This window comes from Microcaecilia unicolor, chromosome 4, assembly GCF_901765095.1.
Source record: "Microcaecilia unicolor chromosome 4, aMicUni1.1, whole genome shotgun sequence".
NCBI lineage: Eukaryota > Metazoa > Chordata > Amphibia > Gymnophiona > Siphonopidae > Microcaecilia > Microcaecilia unicolor.
In genome coordinates this window covers 79,772,460-79,792,719 of record NC_044034.1, presented here as the reverse complement: position 1 = coordinate 79,792,719, position 20,260 = coordinate 79,772,460, and the positions used below count along the sequence as shown (strand labels likewise).

Here is a 20,260-nt window from a genome sequence, read left to right as displayed (position 1 = left end):
ATAACTTAAATGAGTAGTCAATTATTGCCTAATTGGCAATAATTAGGATTTGCATGCATGTTATATTCTATAATGAAGTGTGCATAAATACTAACTCATGTACACATTTATGGACATGGATAGGAATGTTTCTGGGCACATTTTTTACTAGTATTCTACAATGAACTGCGCCTCAGTTCTAATGCTTGCAGTTCAAAAGGGCTATGGCTATGGGCAGAGAAATGGGCATTTCAAAATTTACGTGTGCAGTGCCCAGTGTGTATAAATCTATGTGCAGGGATTTAGGCCATGTTTTCATTGGCCTAAATGGACACGTGTAGTTTTAGTCACTAGGATTTCCACCTAAGCATATTCTATATACTGCACCTAAATCTAGTCGTGGCTTAGATAATACGCTTAGGCAGCAGCTATATTTGGTGCACAAGACAATTGTATCAGTACTCTCAGAGTTGTCTTCAAATTAGTCAACTGTGGCGGAAAACAATTCTTAACACAACTACGGTTAATAAAATCACTCTTTTATCAAGATACATTTGTGCTTGTGGTCCAGATGATGATACTCCCACATCTGGGCTACTATACTGTTCTTTATTTGGGTATGCTTTCTAAACATCTAAAAAAGCTCCAGTATTTTTTAGTATTTCTGGTTATATATAGCAAAATTGCATTGGCTCCCTGTGAAAGACTGCATATTATTCAAAGCTGTATGTTTATTATTTCATATTATTTATGGCTCTACTTCTGAGCTTTTGATAATGTTTTTCCTCTCGCTTGCATGACCAATTAATTCTTTGTCTTCCCATTTTAAAAAAAATGAATTTCTTGAAAATGGTTAACTCCATATTTTCAGTTGCCGTAGTTTCTTTATAGAACTCTTTTCCTTTCCTCTCTACATTAGGATTGAACAAAATTATTTGAAGTTTCTTAAAAAACTAAAGACATATTTATTTGATAGGCCACAATTACAATGCAGTTGATTCATGAAGATGTTCAGTCTGTTTTTATGTTATTTTGTATTTTTATTTATTATTATTTTAATTTTTTTGACAAATTTTTTCACCTTTGTTCACCGCGTTGAACTCTAGGGAGGAAACTCTAGGGGAAATAGCAGTTTAGAAGAACTACATTGACACTGATGTGTTTTTTCTGAAATAACATGTGTATATATATATATATATATATGTTTTTATAGACTCCTGACGCAGGCGGAAACACTGAAACACGGCACCATGTTGAGTCTTAGTGGTGCATTTGCTACAATAAACCATCTATTTATATTGGACTTATGCTTCCTGGTTTTATATTGGAAGAGCTACCAGTTACCCTACTCCCTTGGGCTTCTCCGGAATCCTATTCTGCACCTACAGTTTTTGTGTTACTACGATTTATACGCAGAGTGGCATTCTATTATTTGCGCAGATGTGTGCACATGCAACTGAGAACTGATACTTGGTTTTGCAAATAGCACAGTCTGGCATTTCTTCGCACCAACACATTTCCCCCCTCAGTTCCTCTTCCTTAATGATGGCAGAAAAAGTTGAGGGTCCTATATGGTTTTGGTAAAGAATAAGAATAAAATCCTCACTATTGTTGACTACAGAACAAGCTAACCATTTTTTGCATTAAAATCCCGAGTCTTTGCATACAATTAGCCAGTGTGCAAAGCTTGTTTGTACACAGGGTACCCAAGAAACTGTGAACAAAAGATGAGCTAACCTGCACACAAAGTCTAGTGCACTTTACTATGTTGGCCCCAATGAAGGTATCCAGCTCCTGGTTAGATGAGGTAACTGTCCTCTTAATTCTAGCTGCAGTGTTAACCCTACAAACACTGTATTACAACAGATCCTTGCAGAAACTACAATATTACTTTGTGACTTTTTTTTTCTTTCTTTTTGTCTGAACTTCATTTTAGCTCTCTTTTCTCTTTACTGTTAAACTTGGTGTTCCTTTCATTCTTTTTTTTCTGTGTAAACTGCTTTGATTGGTAGGGCCTAAAATGTGGTATATCAAGAACCAATAAACATAAACATGACTCTGAATTAGAAGGGAAACATATTAATAGAGAATGTCAAATAGATAAACCTAGGAGTGAAAGCCAAAACAAAACAGAGCAGGTCTACATGTCTATTAATATGAATCAGAAAGCTTCTGAAGATTATTAGGGAGGGAAGAAATGCTCATGAGGAGAGGTAATCATAAATTCACAGTGGCAATATAACTTTCAAACAAAAGTTTCTTCCCAATTGCAAAAACTGCATAGGCTGGTGAAACCTTCCCTATGTGTGGTTTTATATATTTTTTTGTTACATTTGTACCCTGTGCTTTCCCACTCATGACAGGCTCAATGTGGCTATGGAGAGCTAAGTGACTTGCCCAAAGTCACAAGGAGCTGCCTGTGCCTGAAGTGGGAATTGAACTCAGTTCCTTAGTTCCCCAGGACCAAAGTCCACCACCCTAACCACTAGGCCATTCCTCCACTCCACTCTATTGAGAATAAGGAGAGAGAAGAAATTCTGGTAAAGTGTTTTAAAACACAAATAGATTTATTATTCTTTCAGAGTTCGTAACTGTCAGTTTGCTTGCCTTAGTAGAGCTGCAGAGGAATGTGGCTGTTTGAACATTGTTACATTTGCAGGAAAGGGATGGGTTCCACAGCTCTGCTGCATGTAAATGAAGTTCGACAGGCAGAATGCTGGGAGCTGTTTTATATATTATGAGTGTATTAATTCACTGAAGGGAATAAAGCTTGTGGGTTCCATGATGCATACACACACTGAATGGAGAGAGCTGGATCAGAATAAGGGAACTAAAAAAACAAAACTGCTCCCATGAGTTAAGGGAGGGGGAGATTGGTGGCATGGTTGGGCATTCATTGTGGGGTTTGGGTTCGGTTCTGTAATCATTTTTGCTGAATAGTCTTAAGTTTCTGGTTAAGAAGAGAGACAGCCCTCTAAAGGGTAAACTCTATTATTGGTGGTTGCAGAGCCCTATTAAGAGCTAGTAATTCTGAACCCCAGCATCCTCTGAGGTTCTCCTCAAGACAAGAAGAGCAATAGCCCTTGGGAGCATTGACATCAGAAGAAGGCGGGTCATTGAGTGAAGAGAAGCGCTTTTACTGGGAGCACTTTCACTGACGCTGTCTGTCGCTGTGCTGCCGGACTGGAGGTAAATTTGAAAGAAAAAGAAAAGTTAAGGGATCTTGGGGGGGAGAAGAGGGTGGGCAGTTGGGGCAGGGGAGAGAGTGAGATGAATGGGATGGCAGGGCTCAGGGAAAGAGGGGAATTGCTGAATATGGGTGAATGGAGGGGGGCAGGGGAGAGGAGAATTGCTGAATATGGGTGAATGGAGGGGGCAGGGGAGAGAGGAGCATGGATGGGATGGCAGGGCTCAGGGAAAGAGGGGAATTGCTGAATATGGGTGAATGGAGGGGAGAGGAGAATTGCTGAATATGGGTGAATGGAGGGGGGCAGGGGAGAGGAGAATTGCTGAATATGGGTGAATGGAGGGGGGCAGGGGAGAGAGGAGCATGGATGGGATGGCAGGGCTCAGGGAAAGAGGAGAATTGCTGAATATGGGTGAATGGAGGGGGGCAGGGGAGAGGAGAATTGCTGAATATGGGTGAATGGAGGGGGCAGGGGAGAGAGGAGCATGGATGGGATGGCAGGGCTCAGGGAAAGAGGGGAATTGCTGAATATGGGTGAATGGAGGGGTGCAGGGGAGAGAGGAGCATGGATGGACATTGATGGGAGGACTGGGCCCAGGGAGAGAGGAGAAATTGCTGGACATAGAGGGGAGGGGAGGGAAGAGAGAGGAAGGAGATGAGATGAGGGAAAAGAGGAGAAAAACTGCACATGGATGGAAAAAATAGGCAGAAGCTGGATCCACTGGACAGTCAAGTCTGCGGAGGACCCAGCTTTTACTTACAGATGTAGGACAAGAAACGAAGAAGAAAGACGGAAAGTAAAGAAATAAATGGAAAGGAAGCCCTGGAAATGGAGTTAAGAGGACAGATAGCAGCAGAATCGGATACTGGGCCAGCATGATCAGAAAAACAAAGTCACCAGACAACAAAGGTAGAAAAGATAATTTTATTTTCATTATAGTGTTTGGAATATGTCCACTTTGAGAATCAGGTGCTCAACATTAAAAGTTTATATTTATTTACTTATTTATGGCATTTTATCCCACATTAAATATGAATTAGGGTGTTTTGTGGCTGTATATGAGAATTGTGATATTATGATCCCTTGTTTCATATTGTTGACGGTCTGCATTTTCCGTATGGGTGGTATATTGGTGTATTAAGTTCTGCCCAGTGTAATATTTATGGTACAGTAAGGTTCTGAGTTTGTTTTTGCACAAAGTTGTGCACAGTGTTTTGCAGTTGAGCAACCACTTTATTCTTTGACATATGATACATATCTAATATCTAAATTTAATAAAAGGTATTAATTGTGACTTTTATTTTTATTTTTTTCTGTGTGTTATCAGACAATTATGGATTTAAGCTCCACCCCTGGCCCTACCCCTAACCTCACCCCCTTTAGCCTCCCCAAACAGTTGGGCCACCGACCGCCTATGGCCTGAGCCCAAAATGGGTGGGCAAGGGCCCACCCGAGCCCACCCTTGGCTACGCCACTGCTCTTGGGATGTCTGTGTGGCTAATCTACTAAGAATGCTGGCTCCTCTTACATCCCAATGGCTTGATTTTCTACATTTTTCACTTGGATGTTTTTTTTTTTTTTTAATGGCCCAAAAACGATAACAGAGCATGAAAACATCTTGTATGTAGCCATTTTTGAAAACAAAGATAGACGTTTTGCTGTTTCAAAAATGGCCATATTTTCTGTTCGGATTTGGGATGTTTAGCATAAAATGTACAAAGTCTAACTTAGACGTCATATCGAAAATGCCCCTCCACGTGTTACGATGTTCAAAAACATTCATGTAGTCTGTTGGAATGCATATCATGGTTAGCCCTCTATTATTTTATTTATTTCTTATTTGCGATTCGGCTTGTACGTTTTCAGTTGTAGCTCAAAATGAGCTACATTCATATACACTAGGTATTTTCCCTGCCCCTGGTGGGCCTACTTTTAGTTATGGGTCTTTTGTGGTGGAATGCACTCCCCCATGAATTTACAATGAAATTAGCTGTTAGTTTTATAACTCTCTGAAAGCGTGGCTTTTTGTACAGGCATTTGGGAATGAGATTAGCTAGGAAGGGTTTCTGTAGGATGGGGGTGATGGAGGGCAGGGTATGTTTGTGTTTATTAAAATTTGATATACACCAATCAAAATAAAATCAAAATGGTTTACAATTTTAAAATGACATAAAAAAAGAGATAGAAAGGAACTACAAAATCAATAGGACAGTTGTATGGTAGGGAATACATGTTTTAACTTGTATTTTTATGTAATTTTATTTTAATTATAAACCGTTTGTTTCTGATAGATTAGCAGCATATCAAAGTAATAAATCAAATCAAATTACTGTGTTTATTCCTGGATATTGGTTGAAGCAGAGTGTGAATTTTTGGCAAGAGATTTAATTTTATGAGGTTCATGTGCTCACTGATTCATAGTGTTGTCTTTTGGAGTACAGAACCTGAAATTCCAGCTGCTGTCCTCTCTTGTTGTTTTGCTTGTAGCATATATTGCTCTAATTGTAACATCATACAGTTTCAGTTTGGATTGGCTTGCCTGATGCTGACAAAGTCTTTGAAGCCCATCACATTTACTCATTTATCATTGTCCTGTTTTGGCAGTCACACTTATGCTTGCTTGTGATGTTTTGTTGCAATGTAAAGAACAAAAGCAGGTTTTAGAAACTCTTTTGAATTCTATGCCTCTATCACATGCTGTCTGGGTTACTGCTTAGTTCATTGGTGTCTTTTTTTGTCTGGAAACTCTGACCTAGTGATTTTTCATGCCACACAGTAGCAATATCTATCACAGCACAGTGCACATGCTTTCTCACTATGGGCCTCTTTTATCAAGCCGTGCTAGTGGCTCCCGCGTAGCAATGCCGACAAAGCCCATTCAAAGTGAACGGGCTTTGTCGACAATGCTGCACTGGGGACCACTAACGCGGTTTGATAAAAGTGGTCCTATGCCCTTTACTGCTTTCTGCATTTTTTGGCAGACCCATGCAATTGTTTTTGTTTGCATACCTTCGGATTCTATACATGGCGACTAAAGTTGAATGCATAGCCGATTTTCACATGCAACTTAATTGATTAATGAGCCAATCAGCACCAGTAATCGGTTGCTAACAACCAATTATTGGCATTAAGTGAGAGTTACAGGCACATTGTATTCTATAAAGCTGTGCATGAAACTCCTATAGGGCCAGATTCTATATATGGCGCCTAGAAAATCAGTGCGGAAATATAATTGGTGCCTAGATTTTGATGGGTATATAGAATATGCTTAGTTGATATCCTAGCGTCTAATGACAAGAAATACTGATTATGGAATGCCAAAGGTGAAACCGTAGACCATCTAATCAGTAGTGTAGTGAAATAGCCCAAACTGACTATAAACAGCGTCACAGTTAAGTGGCTAAATTGATCCACTGGAATCTCTGCATAAAGTAGGCTATTACTATAGCAAACAACTATTAGGATCACATCACTGAAAAGGTTATAGAAAATGAACAGGTCAAGATCATGTGGGATTTTAAAAATAGAAACAATACCAGAGAGACTGAAATGCATGGGGCCTGGGGAAAGAAGAAGCAATATGGATCGCCTTGAAAGAGAAAAGGCAGAACCTCTATCCACATGAGTGTTGCCTACAGACCTCCAACATAATCAGAGCAGCTTGGTAAAGATCTGGTTTTAGATATCCAAAAGTTGAGAAAGAAAGGGGAAGTAGTGCTACTGGGAGATTTCAACCTGCCGTATGGAAATTCGAAAGCTCCACTTGAGGAATCAGAAAGATGTAGAGAGATCATGGATGCCTTTCAAAATGATCTGCTCAGATAAATGATGATGGAACCCATGAGGGAAGGAGCAACGTTGGATCTGGTGATCACAAATGGAGAAAGTGTCTAATGTCTGAGTGTGTGCTCATCTGGGCAGTAGTGATCATCAAACAGTTTGGTTTAATATAACAGTTAAAGAAGAGGGCAGCCACTCAAAACTCTGTCCCGGATTTCAAACATGCTGACCCTTATTTTATCATCCTCACTTTAATATTCCCTTATCTTTTGTTTGTCCTGTTTATCTGTCCTAATTAGATTGTAAGCTCTGTCGAGCAGGGACTGTCTCTTCATGTTTAAGTGTACAGCGCTGCATACATCTAAAAGTGCTTTAGAAATGATAAGTAGTAGTAGTAGTAGTTAATAAAATGTGGGAGTACCTGAAGAAAGAGCTGATAGGATTGGAGAACATATGAGAAGTGGAAAGACTGTGGTCCAGTTTGAAAGGAACTATAAAAATGGCTACTGGCCTTTATGTGAGGAGAGTAAATAAAAGCAAGAGAAAAAGGAAATTGATATGGTTCTCCAAACAAGTGGCTGAGAAAATAAAGGCAAAAGAATTGGTGTTCATGAAATACAGAAAAACTCAAGAGGAACACAGAAAAGAATACCACATGAAACTGGAAGAATCCAAGAGACTTATACGTCTGGCGAAAGCACAAGCAGAAGAACAAATGACTAGAAATGTAAGGGGAGACAAGAATTTTTTCAGGTATATTAGTGAAAGGAGGAAGGCTAAAAATGGAATTGTTAGACTGAAAGATGCCGTAGACCACTACATAGAGAATGATCAGGGAAATGCAAACATGCTAAACAAATTTTTCTGTTCTGTGTTCAAGGAAGAAAATCCTGGAGAAGAATCATAATCGCACAGTGTTTATGAACAACTTGAAAAACTGAAGGTGGACAAAGCCATGGGACCAGACGGGATCCATCCCAGGATATTGAGGGAGGTTCTGGCAAGTCCTCTTAAAGATTTGTTTAATAAATCTTGGAGACGGGAGAGGTTCCACAGGATTGGAGAAGAATGGATGTGGTCCCTTTTCACAAAAGTGGTGACAGAGAAGAAGTGGGAAACTACAGATTGGTATACCTCACTTCAGTTATTGGAAAAGTAATGGAAGCATTGCTGAAGGAAAGGATAGTGGAATTCAATGGGTTACAAGATCCAAGGCAACATGGTTTTACCAAATGTAAATAAATCTTGCTTCCTCCGGTTTGAGGCTCCGTTTCCTTTTTATTGTTCACATCTGGGCCCACCACATTTCATCTTTTTCCCAATGTGTGCAGTGGTTGCCCCACCTCAAATAGGATATAGTGCAACTAGAAAAGATTCTGAGAATGGAGAAAAAAATGATAAAGGGGATGCAACATCTCCCTTGTGAGGAGAAGCTAAACAAGTTAGGGCTTTTTAACTTGGGAGAAAAGAAGACTGAAAGGGGATATGATAGAAGTTTATAAAATTGTGAGTGTGGAAAAAGGTTTAATAGGGAATGAATGTTGCGTTCAAAATCTGAACCCTGGTTCACAAAGAGGGGCATAATCGAACGAAAATGTCTATCTCCATGGGCGTTTATCTCCGAGAACGGGTCCGTGAAGGGGCGGACCGAACCGTATTAAAAAAAAAAAATAGACGTCCATGTTTTCTTCTACAATTTGTGAGCTGGGCGTTTTTGTTTTTCAGCGATAATGGAAAATGAAAGCGCCCAGCTCAAAACGAATAAATCCAAGGCATTTGTTTGTGGGAGGGGCCAGGATTCGTAGTGCACTGGTCCCCCTCACATGCCAGGACACCAACCGGGCACCCTAGGGGGCACTTTTACAAAAACAAAAAAAAGGTAAAAGAGCTCCCAGGTGCATAGCACCCTTCCCTTGTGTGTTGAGCCCCCCAAATCCCCCTCAAAACCTACTGCCCACAAGTCTACACCATTACTATAGCTCTAAGGGGTGAAGGGGGCACCTACATGTGGGTACAGTGGGTTTGGGGGGGGTTGGACGACTAAGCATTAAGCAGCACAATTGTAACAGGTAGGGGGGGGATGGGCCTGGGTCCACCTGCCTGAAGTCCACTGCACCCCCTAACAACTGCTCCAGGGACCTGCATACTGCTGCCAGGGAGGTGGGTATTACATTTGAGGGTGAAAATAAAAAGTTGTGAAACATCATTTTTTGTGGTGGGAGGGGGTTAGTGACCACTTGGGGAGTCAGGGGAGGTCATCCCCGATTCCCTCTGGTGGTAATCTGGTCATTTAGGGCACTTTTTGGGGCCTTATTCGTGAAAAAACAGGGTCCAGGAAAAGTGCCCTAAATTCTAGCTACAAACGCATACTTTTTTTCCATTAACGGCGAAAGGCGCCCATCTCTGTTCTGGTGATAACCATGCCCCAGTCCCACCTTGACCACGCCTCCGACACTCCCCCGTCAACTTTGTACGCTTCCGCGATGGAGTGATAGTTGAAAACGTCCAAGTTCGGCTTTCGATTATACCGCGTTATTCGTTTTTGTGAGATAAACGTCCATCTCCCGATTTAGGTCGGAACTTGGGCGTTTTTCCCGTTCGATTATAAGCAGGATAATCATCTACGAAGAAGCCCCGGGATACATGACTGACCTCATAGACCTACCAACCAGAAACACATTTAGATCGACAAGAACATACCTAAATCTCCATCACCCAAGCTGCAAAGGACTCAAATACAAATCAACCTATGCGTCCAGCTTCTCCTACATAAGTACACAACTATGGAATGCACTACCAAACGCCTTGAAAACAACATATGACCACCTAAACTTCTGGAAACTACTAAAAACTAACTTGTTCAAAAAGGCATACCCTAACGATCCAACTTAGATGCCTTAACCCAGCGGCATAATGAAACCAAAGCTAGAACTGGACATAATTTAACTCTTCCTCCTTACGATTCCCAATGTGCCTATCACACATTGACCTTACACTATCACTACCTCTGTATTTGTTTAAACCGGTATTGGCGATCGCCTCTACGGTACTATGTAAGCCACATTGAGCCTGCAAATAGGTGGGAAAATGTGGGATACAAATGTAACAAATAAATAAATAAATGTTGAACCTGCCAAACACAAAACAAGAAGGCTCTCCATGAAACTAATGCCTAGCAGATTGAAAGCAAATAGTAGAAAGTGTTTTTCATATAGTGCTTAACTAAGCTGTGGAATATATTACTGGAGAATATTTTCAAGGTGACCAACATAGTGGAATTCAAGAGGACTGGACAAGTAATTGGAGGAAAGTCTATAAAAAAATTATTATCCCGGAAGATTTAGGTTGCCATTGTTCACCCATGGAAATGAGATGCAATTGTTGGAATCTGCTAGCTATTTATTATCTGAACAGGTCAGTGTCTGAGACAGGATATTAGGTCTGATGGACACTGGTCTGATTCAGTATGGCTTTTCTAATGTTCATATTTACCAATGTTGCAAATGGGGCTCTTAGATCAAAAGGTTTGACTATCACTGGACTAAGGAAATGTGCTAAATAAGTTGCTGTTTCTCAGTCTTCCTCACCTAGCAGCTTGCACATAGCGGTGAATACGAGGGGACTGCCTTTGCTGGGAACGACTTTAAATGCTTTGCATGTTTATGTACTCTTAATAACCATTTTGTAATCTTTTAGGCCTACAGTTCACATTTGTGTGCTGTATGAATTTCAAATCACGTATAGAGGAGCATTCTCAATATGACATTGAAATCCGACTTTGGATGTTTTGCTCAAAACGTCTAAAATCCAAGTGGCAAATATAACGATTTTCAAAAATGAAAAACGTTTATCTTTTTGTTTTGAAAATAGCCTTTTTCTAGATATTGCTGTACTAGGTGCATTTATATTTATGGATCATTTTTGGGGAAAAAAAAAGGTCCAAGTGAGAAACACACAAAATCAAGCCATTGAGATGTAGCAGGAGCCAGCTTTCTTAGTAGACTGGCCACATAGGCATCCCAGGAGAACAGGTGGAGCAACCTAGGGGCCACTGCAGTGGACTTCACATAAAAGGTCCCAGCTACACATCTCACCCTTACCCCTTTACATTGTATGGTGAACCCTCCAAACATCTACTGTACCCAACTATACACCACTACAATATCCCTTATGTCTGCAGGTGTCACCTATATGTGGGTACAGTAGGTTTTTGGTGGGTTTTGGGGGTGGCTGACACTTTCCACTACAAGTGTAACAGTTAGAGTGGATTATGGGCCTGGGTCCCCTTTCCACAGCGCACTGCACGAACCACTAGGGCTGCTCCAGGGACCTGCTTACTGCTGTACTAGGACTGCCCATAATATCTGAGGCTGTCATAGAGGATGGACTACTGGGGGAGTAAGGGGGGGGGGGTCACAGCGCTGCGTAACCCTAGTAGCGCTTTAGAAATGTCAAGTAGTAGTAGTAGGGTCATTCCTTTATTTATCCAGTAGTCATCTTGTCATTTAGGGCACTTTTTTGTGGCTTAAGTCATTATTAAAACAGGTCTAGTTCAAAACATCTTAGTTTTAGTCCTAGACATTTTTGTTTTGTTCCATCATGGCAGAAAAACATCCAAGTGTTAGGAACACCCAAATCCCCCCCCCCCCCCCCCCTTACCAAGCCCCCAACATGCTCTCTTGTGAACTGAATGCACTGTGGATGACAGCATAGAAAAATGTTTTGAAAATAGCAATCTGAATGGTTTGGCAAGCAAAATGTCCAAATGCTGCGTTACGCCACTTTTTAAAGGTTTTTCTCTTTCAAAAATGAGCTCCGTATTCTCTTTTCTGGCAATAACACACTCACACACTTTGGCCATTTTAAGTTTCATGGAAAAGTAGGCCAAAACAAAAGCAAAATGCATCAAGTCATTTTGTTTATATGAATTTAAACTAGTACCTCCTTAACCCAATAGTTCAATTTCCTGCAACTTCTGAAAGGAAAAAAATTCCATTTACAACCCCCCCCCCCCCCCCCCCCCCCACAAAAAAAAACTGGTCATGCAAACTTATGTGTATAATAAAGCACTGTCAAATATCTGCCAATTCTTATTTTATGTATTTCAGGCAAAAGAGTGATAGTATTTTTTGTAGATGTTGTTTTCTCTTGAAGTTATAGAAAAATTACATTCTTGGACAAAAGATGAGAGTTTAGCATCATGCCAGCAAAGTGACCTGCTGGCTTTCCCCATTTTTGCTTGAGACTTAAATCTGCCCTTCACTGTTACTACCAAGTAAACATAAAGCTATCCAGACATCTTGATCAGGGATGAAAATGACAGAGCCAAACATCCATTGCTACAATAAAGTTCTCACAAGAATAATCATCAGATCCAGGGGATTCAAGTCGAAGGAGGCAAAAGACACATTGTACTGCTCCCATGGATTGTAGCTAAGCACACCACACATCATTATGTACAGCCCAGGAAATTATGCATAATTTGATTTATTTCTATTAATTGCCTTTAAAAGTGGACTAACATGGCTACCACACCACCTTACTGCATAAGTTTGAAAATTATGGTGCATAATTCCCTGGTGTGCAATTAATACCTCTAACCACTTAACTGAGGGCTCTCCCGTCCAGAGGAACCAACCCAGGGACTCCCAAGGCCAGAAGAAACTGACTGGACCACAGAGGCTCCACACTAACATTCCTATCTGCTAAGTTCCATCTAAGTACCCACCATGCAACTATTTACCAATAGCCTTAGGATAGGTAGGTAGGTAAGTGGGTGGGTGGGAAGCTGAGCCCTTCAGAGCAAAAGCAGGCTATGTCTACTTTTTGCATTATTTCAGTTATGCACTGATTCATCGCATCAATGGCCAAAAGACTTAGAAGAAAAATCAGATCATGTCCATACCTAGATACATACAGAGTAAAGCCAGTTCAGGCATTGCTTGTTCTTTTCACTGAAATGTGTACCTCACAACTTAGATGACCAATATCTCCCATTGTAATAAAGTGGAGTGGAGGAGTGGCCTAATGGCTAGTTAATGGTTAGTGCAGGAGGCTTTGCTCCTGGCAGTGGCGTACCTAGGGTAGTTGACACCCAGGGCCGGTCATTTTTTTAACACCCCTCCCCCCCCCCTCCAAAATCTAGTACTAGGCATGCCAAGAATACAAAACACTCAGGACCTATAGAGCAATTCTAGCATACCATAAGCAGTAATTTCTACAAGTCACACAAGGAAAAGGAAAGCATCTTAAACACTACAGTGAGCACTAGAACATCAATTTACCTACTGTAAAACAAAACCAGGCAGAATAACACAGATCGTCCATCTTGCACAGTCAATGCCAACCGAAAGCCATGTCTTTTTCACAAACACAGATACACCCTAATCCACTATAGAATAAGCAATAATAAACTTTCTATTTAGACAAAAATTAAACTGAACCCCCAAGATGCCAGACTCTGCATACAATGCAACACCACAGAAACAGAAAATGTCCCCTAGTACTGTGCAAAACATAAAGACAGCAGATGTAAATTTGAAAAAACTAACAAGTACCAATCACCACTTTACAAATTAACAAATAGAAATAAAACAAATATAGAAAATAAAATACCATTTTATTGGACTAATACATTTAGCTTTCAGAGGCCAAAACATCCTTCCTCAGGTCAATACAGTATAGTGTTGTTACAATATCCTATCCGGACCTGAGGAAGGGGGTTTTGTGCTCCGAAAGTTAGCCAAAATGTATTAAAATTAGTTCAATAAAAAGATTACCTTGTTTACATGTTCTCTTATAAACATTAACACAGCTACAATACTACTTTATCCTAAAGCAAAAAAAATAAAAATATATATTTTATTTACAGTTTGTCTCTGGTTTCTGCTTTCCTCATCTTCTTTTCCCTGTCTTCCTTCTATCCAGCATCTGTCTTTCTTCTCTCTCTGCCATCCAGTGTCTGCCCTCTCTGCTGTCCCCTCCATCCAATGTCTGCCCTCTCTCCCATCTACATCTGCCCTCTATCTCTGCCCCTTCCATCCACCATCTACCCCTGTCTGCCCTCTCTCTCTCCCCCTTCCATTCACTCTCTGCCCTTTCTATCGCTTCCATCCACTATCTGCCCTTTCTCTCTGTCCGCTCAATCCACCATTTGCCCTCCCTCTCCCATCCATCTAAGGTCTGCCCTCCCTCTCACTCCCCCTTCCATCCAGGATCTGTCCCCTCTCTGCCCCTTTTTTTCAGCCCCAGTCCTTTTCTCCCACCAGTCCCGAGCTTTAGCCCCCAGCCACTTCTCCCTGTCCCCTTTTTAGCCCCCAGTTTCAACCCCAGCCCTTTTCTGTCACCAGTCCTGAGCTTCAGCCCCAGCCACTTCTCCCTGCCTCCTTTTCAGCCCCCAGTCCCCACAATTTCAGCCCCTGCCGCCTTTCAGCCCCCAGTCCCAGTACTAACCCCCTTATCCCACCTACGCTCCTTCAGCCCCCAGTTTCAGCCCCCTTCATCCACATGCCTTGCCCCCCTTTTCAGCCCGACCCATTCTCTCACCTGACCCAGGCATGCTCCATTTTCCATCATGACCCCTTCTCAGACCCCAGTTCCAGCCCCCTTCTCCCATTTGAGAGCCCCCTCCTCCTATCTGAGAACCCCTTCCCTCCTCCCATCTGAGAACCCCCTCCCCACCCCTTCTCCCATCTGAGAACCCCCAGAACACCCCTCTCCTCTCCCATCTGAGAACCTCCTCCCCACCCCAGTCCCCTTCTCCCATCTGGAAACCCCCTCCCCACTCCAGTCCCCTTCTCCCATCTGAAAACCCCTTCCCCATCTAAGAACCCCCAGAACACCCCTCTCCCATCTGAGAACCCCCTCCCCACCCAGGTCCCCTTCTTCCATATAAAAACCCCCTCCCCTCCCATGTGAGAACCCCCACAACACCCCTCTCCCATCTGATACCCCCCTCCCCACCCCAGTCCCGTTCTCCCATATGAAAACCCCCTCCCCTCCCCATGTGAGAACCCCCACAACACCCCTCTCCCATCTGAGGGCCCCCCCACACCGACCCGACTCTCCTGCTCCCACCCTACCTTTAAAAAAAATTTTTGAAGCGTCGTTGCAGGCAGCGCCTCGCGTCTGCCCTGCAGAAGTAAATCTTTTCGCTTCGAAGTTCGTCGTCGTCGGGCCTCACTATGTCCCGCCCTCCTCTGAGGAACTTGTTCCTTTTTGTTTTATGGAATGCAGTGGTTATTATAAAAATGCACTTGCCTTTTTTATTACTGCTATTTCACAGACAGATATTGAATAACTAGTAAAAAAGGCCCGTTTCTGACACAAATGAAACAGGCGCTAGCAAGGTTTTCCTCGGAGTGTGTATGTTTGAAAGAGTGTATGTGAGAGTGACTGTGAGAGAGAGAGAGAATGTGCGAGTGTGTGTGTGTGTGTGAGAGAGAGAGTGAGTCTGGGTGCGAGTGTGTCTGTGAGAGAGAGTGTGTGTGAGAATGAGTGTGTGCAAGTGTGTATGTGAGACACAGTGTGAGAGAAAGTGTTTCACACAGATACAGTGTGTGCAAGAGAGAGAGAGTGTGTGTGAGACACAGACTCTCTGTGAGACTGAGTGTATGAGACCAAGAGAGTGTGTGAGTGACTGTGTGACACATAGAGAGTGAATGTGATACAGTGTGAGAGATAGAGTGTGTGAGAGTGAGAGCGAGAAAGACATTGACTGTGAGAGAAAGTGTGTGTGTGAGAGAGAGAGAGAGTGTGTGTGACAGAGATACCTCCCCCCCCCTCTGGTGTCAGCCCCCCCCCCCCGTAGAATTTGGGTGCCATTTGTATATACTGGTGGTTCATTTTGAACCTTGTTTTGCATGCCCTAGAATTTTTATATAAATGTAACAATTAATATTAAACATGGCCGCAACACACACTCTGTTTGGGGATACAATGAACAGCACACTTTCAGGGCAATATGGTCGCTCCTCTGACCCGAAGTCTGAATTCTGGTGTTTTTGTTCATGTGCACAGGCAAGTTAGTTTGTAAGTGCAGAGATGACTCTGCAGCGACTTTTGCGTTTAAGCACCTTTCACCAGTGCAGAGAGGCTGACATCTGGTTAGATTTAATGTGGCCATTGGTTAGATTTAATAAACGTTTTCACACAGAGAATTCGAGAAAAAGCAGGAGCTGCCCGGCCACATTCCCCAGCCTTACCTTCGGTGTCAGCCAGATGATGGTCTTGTGTTGCATGACTTCCACACTCTGTGGAGTCGCCGGGAATTCGGGATCCTCAAACAGGTTCTTGTCTTGTGCTTGGGGGGGAGGGGTTTGGGTGATGCGCCGAGGAGGGGGGTGCTCCTGATTCCTTGGGAGGTATGTGCTTGGGGGGGGAGGGGGTTGGGTGATGCGCCGAGGAGGGGGGTCAGTGACAGGTGATTTGTAGGCAGGGGAGGAGTAGGGAAACGCGCTCTGGTCGCCGGGAATTCGGGATCCTCAAACAGCTTCTTGTCTCTCAGGCAGGTGCTCCTGATTCCTTGGGAGGTATGTGCTTGGGGGGGGAGGGGGTTGGGTGATGTGCCGAGGAGGGGGGCGCTCCTGATTCCTTGGGAGGTATGTGCTTGGGGGGGAGGGGGTTGGGAGATGCGCTGAGGAGGGGGGCAGTGACAGGTGATTTGCAGGCAGGGGGAGGAGTAGGGCTCCTCCCCCTGCGTGCGTCACGGTTTTCTGTGCTTTTCCATTCAACCGACGTTCTTTGCGAGTCGTGCCTTGTGCCTTCCCCACTCCACCGTCGATGTCATCGCGTTTTGACGCGACGGCGGAGCTACAGTGCAGCCCATTCGGTGAGTGTCAGTGCTCCGCCCTCGACGTCATGGGGGAACAGCGATCTACACCAGCACGGAAGTTGGTGCAGCTTCAGGCTTCATTAGAACGCTGGGGTTGTGAATTATGTCTGGATGGGGCGTGGCTGAGGGCGGGTCTATGAGTGAGAGTGAGTGTTGCTGACAGCCTAGAACAGTACAGGGCTTCAGTGTTTCCCTGCCACACAGTGAGCTTCAGAACGTTGGCGGTGAGATTTATATATAGAGGCTTCCTTCATGCAGAAGTTCTGTCCAGAGGCAGTCTAAATGTGCCAACATTGTCCAGTTCATATCAGAATGCAGTGGTGCAATTGTGTATATCACACATCTAGCTGTTTTTAAAACTTTTTTTGTTGTGTATATCACACATAAAGCTTTTTTTTAGCTTTTAATTTCTAGCAATATCATTTGCATACCGCAGTCGTCCTTTTTTGGTTTAGTGAAGGACGTCCATGTAAGGCACTTTAGAGGGACGTCCCTGACGAGCAGGACGGGCTTTTCTTCAAGGGTGCTCGATTATGCCCCTCCTCCAGGTCTCTCTCAGCCAATCACAGCACGTTTAGCTCTCACTGGTGTCAGCTAAATGCGCTGTAATTGGCTGAGAGGCCATGGGGGGGGGGGGGGGGGGCATCACAATTGTCCATTAGCCCTCTCTTCAGCTGCCGATGAGGAAGAGAAAAATGTCTCGAAGATTTAAAACAGAAGAGTGAGAGTAAAAATTAAGAAGTATGATGTCCTTTTTTTTTTTTCTCATCAGAGACATCCTTTTTTTTTTAGTGAAGGACATCCTTGGCATGCGCAGAGCAGCCAGCATAACGCTTGGCTGCTCTGCGCATGCTCAACTGGCCGACTGGTTTCCGAGGAAATAGAGAATGCAAGTAAGCTACAACGAGCAGCTCATTTGCATTCCCTTTCCTTGATGCATGGCCGTTCCCTAACGATTCGCTATGGAATGGGTAACGGAACGGCTCTTCAGAGGACTTTAGTGCATCTAGCCCTAAGTTCACCTGTGGCTACTGTATTTAGCAGAGACCTTTGTGCAGTGTGTTTTTTCTAGCAAAAAAGGTGCCGGTACTCAAATGCCTTGGCACCCTTCAGGAGTGGGGTGATCACTGAGGAACAGGGCCAGTCAAACCCGGTAAGCGGGGGTAAGCGCCGCAGGGGGCGCCTGCCTCCAAGGGCACCGCTGCGGTGCTGCACCGCCATACCGCGCCGCCCTTGGTGCTTTAAATCTTTAATTTACCTCAGTTCTAGCAGCCGCATCATTTGAAAGCCCTGCCCCGTCTCTAGCCTTCCCTCCCTTCGTGAGTTCGTTCCGCAGTCCCGCCTTCTGACGTCATTTCCTCGAGGGCGGGACTGCAGAACAAACTCACGAAGGGAGGGAAGGCTACAGATGGGGCAAGGGTTTCAAATGACACGGCTGCTGGAACGGAGGTAATTTAAAGATTTAAAGCACCAAGGGCGGCGGGGGATGGGGCGAAGGAGAATCGCTGGACAGGAGCAGGGTGGGAGAAGAGAGAGGAGATGCTGGGGGGGGGGGGCATCTCATAGTCTGCAGGGGGGCGCCAGAGACCCTAGGACCGGCCCTGCTGAGGAACCTACCCCACAATAGCCAGGCCCCCTGCAACCAGTCACATAATCTATGATAAGGAAGAATTGGTGTGTAGAGCCTCAGCTCTTTCATTAAAACTTGGGGACAATGGGTCAATTTTAGCAGACAGTGGAAAAGGTGCCGGTACTCAGTACCCCCTCAAAAAAAGCCTTGCCTTTGTGCATCAGCCCCTGAATGGTAAACTTTCCATTGTCTTCCTATCAAAGTCTATTGGAATGCTCACTTCTTTCCTTTAGTTGAAGTGGTCTTTTACTTAGTACATCACCCCTGAGGGATGAGGCCAGTATCAAATTAAACAGCTATACAGGGTTTCACATTCCTCCTAAGCCCTGACTGCAGTCAGAAGGGGCTTTTTGCTCCAGACCTGAGGGTTATCTCCCAAAATCTAGTTAAAAATGTATTAGATTAAGCCAATAAATAAAAGATATCACATTTATGTTCTTTTGGTTAATTTTTATTGGCTAACTTCTATATCTTTATTCTTGGGACAGAGTGGCTCCAGCTCCCCGAGGTCTGTTCTCGTCTTTCACGCTGATCCCGCACCGTTCTCACCACGCTTCCGCACCTCTCCTCGCTCAGGTCCTGGCAGCTCACAGCCTGCGCCGCCTCGCTCTCCTTCCAGACAGTGCCTTTGTTTCTCCGAGGTCCTGTCAACCGTCGGCGGGGACAGCGGTGCAACTGTGCCCCAGGCTGGCCAAATTCGGTCTGCAGCGGCCGCAGGTAACAGAGACGTTCCTAGCAAGTCCTCGAGCCGCTTCGCGTTGGTTTTCTTTCATTTTCGTTTCGCTGGGGAATACAAAAGATGCCGGTTAGGGGGGTTAATGACAGCTCTTGAGAAGTTTGCAACGCCGGCTGCTAATGCTTGGCTGCTCTGTGTCAGCGCGTCAGGCATTAACGGAAAACGGGGGTGGGAGCCCCTTACCGTCGCTAGAGTGGCCGAATACCGGCGGGGCTCTGTGCTTTTTTTTTTTTTTTGCTGCACCCATCATCCTGCCCCCCCGGTTCTGAGATACTGCTGTGCCGCTTAACTCATTGTGCACAGGTAACGTACTTTGGCTCGATGCCATAGGGTCTTAATATAAAATTATGTCAATAATACCTCTATTGCTTAAGACAACGCAAAGACAAAAAAAAAAATATCTCACATTTTAATCAATGGGTACAACACGTGAAACAGCTAATGGAGAATCAAATGCCCAGAATCCTCAGTGTTTTATTTATTTGTTGTTATTATTACTTTCAGGAGCTGACTTATTAAAGGTTTGCTCCAGTGCAAATATTGCATCAGTTCTGTACCTTGTCTTCCCCATTCAAAATAATGGGATTATTTTTTCATTAATAAGTCTGGTGCAGGCTTTGTATCAGGGCAAATTGGCACAAACCTGCCAGTAACTGTGGCAATCGTTTAATAATCAGCCTATTCAATTTTTAGTTTTTTCACTTTTCCAAATTTACTGCATTATAGCCATGCAGTGCATGCAAGACCATTATTAATAATCTGTTTAATCTCTCTGTTCACCACAGGGAAGAGCCTCTGGCAATGGATGAAATTTATCTTTGCATTGCTTGATTGATATGAACTACTATTCTAATGCAGGTTTGTGGTATCTTTTTTTTTTTAGTTCAAAGATTTTCTTGAATTTTTATAACAAATAAAATACAACTGAAGAGAACTATATAAAATATAAATAAACATAATTATTGTCATTGTCAGATGTTTGAAAAGGGTTCCAGGGGTGATTTGGGAAATTACAGACCGGTAAGCCTGACATCAGTGCCTGGCAAAATAGTGGAAACTATTATAAAGAATAAAATTATGGAACAGATAGACAAACGTAGTTTAATGGGACAGAG

At 43.5% G+C, this 20,260-nt stretch overlaps 1 protein-coding gene across 2 annotated transcripts in view; it reads left to right on the top strand.

Annotated features, from left to right (window-relative positions):
• The window catches only part of LOC115468575 (probable tRNA methyltransferase 9B), a 134,800-nt gene that overhangs the window by 27,558 nt on the left and 86,982 nt on the right, over positions 1-20,260 (top strand). Inside the window, exons 1-2 of one of the 2 annotated variants that reach the window (XM_030200377.1) lie at positions 18,878-19,126; positions 19,931-20,003. The exons of the other annotated variant lie outside the window; for it this stretch is intronic. The gene's annotated coding sequence lies outside the window, so the exon portion shown is untranslated. Of the gene's footprint in view, positions 1-18,877; positions 19,127-19,930; positions 20,004-20,260 lie in introns of those variants that run through there. 2 annotated transcript variants of the gene reach the window in all.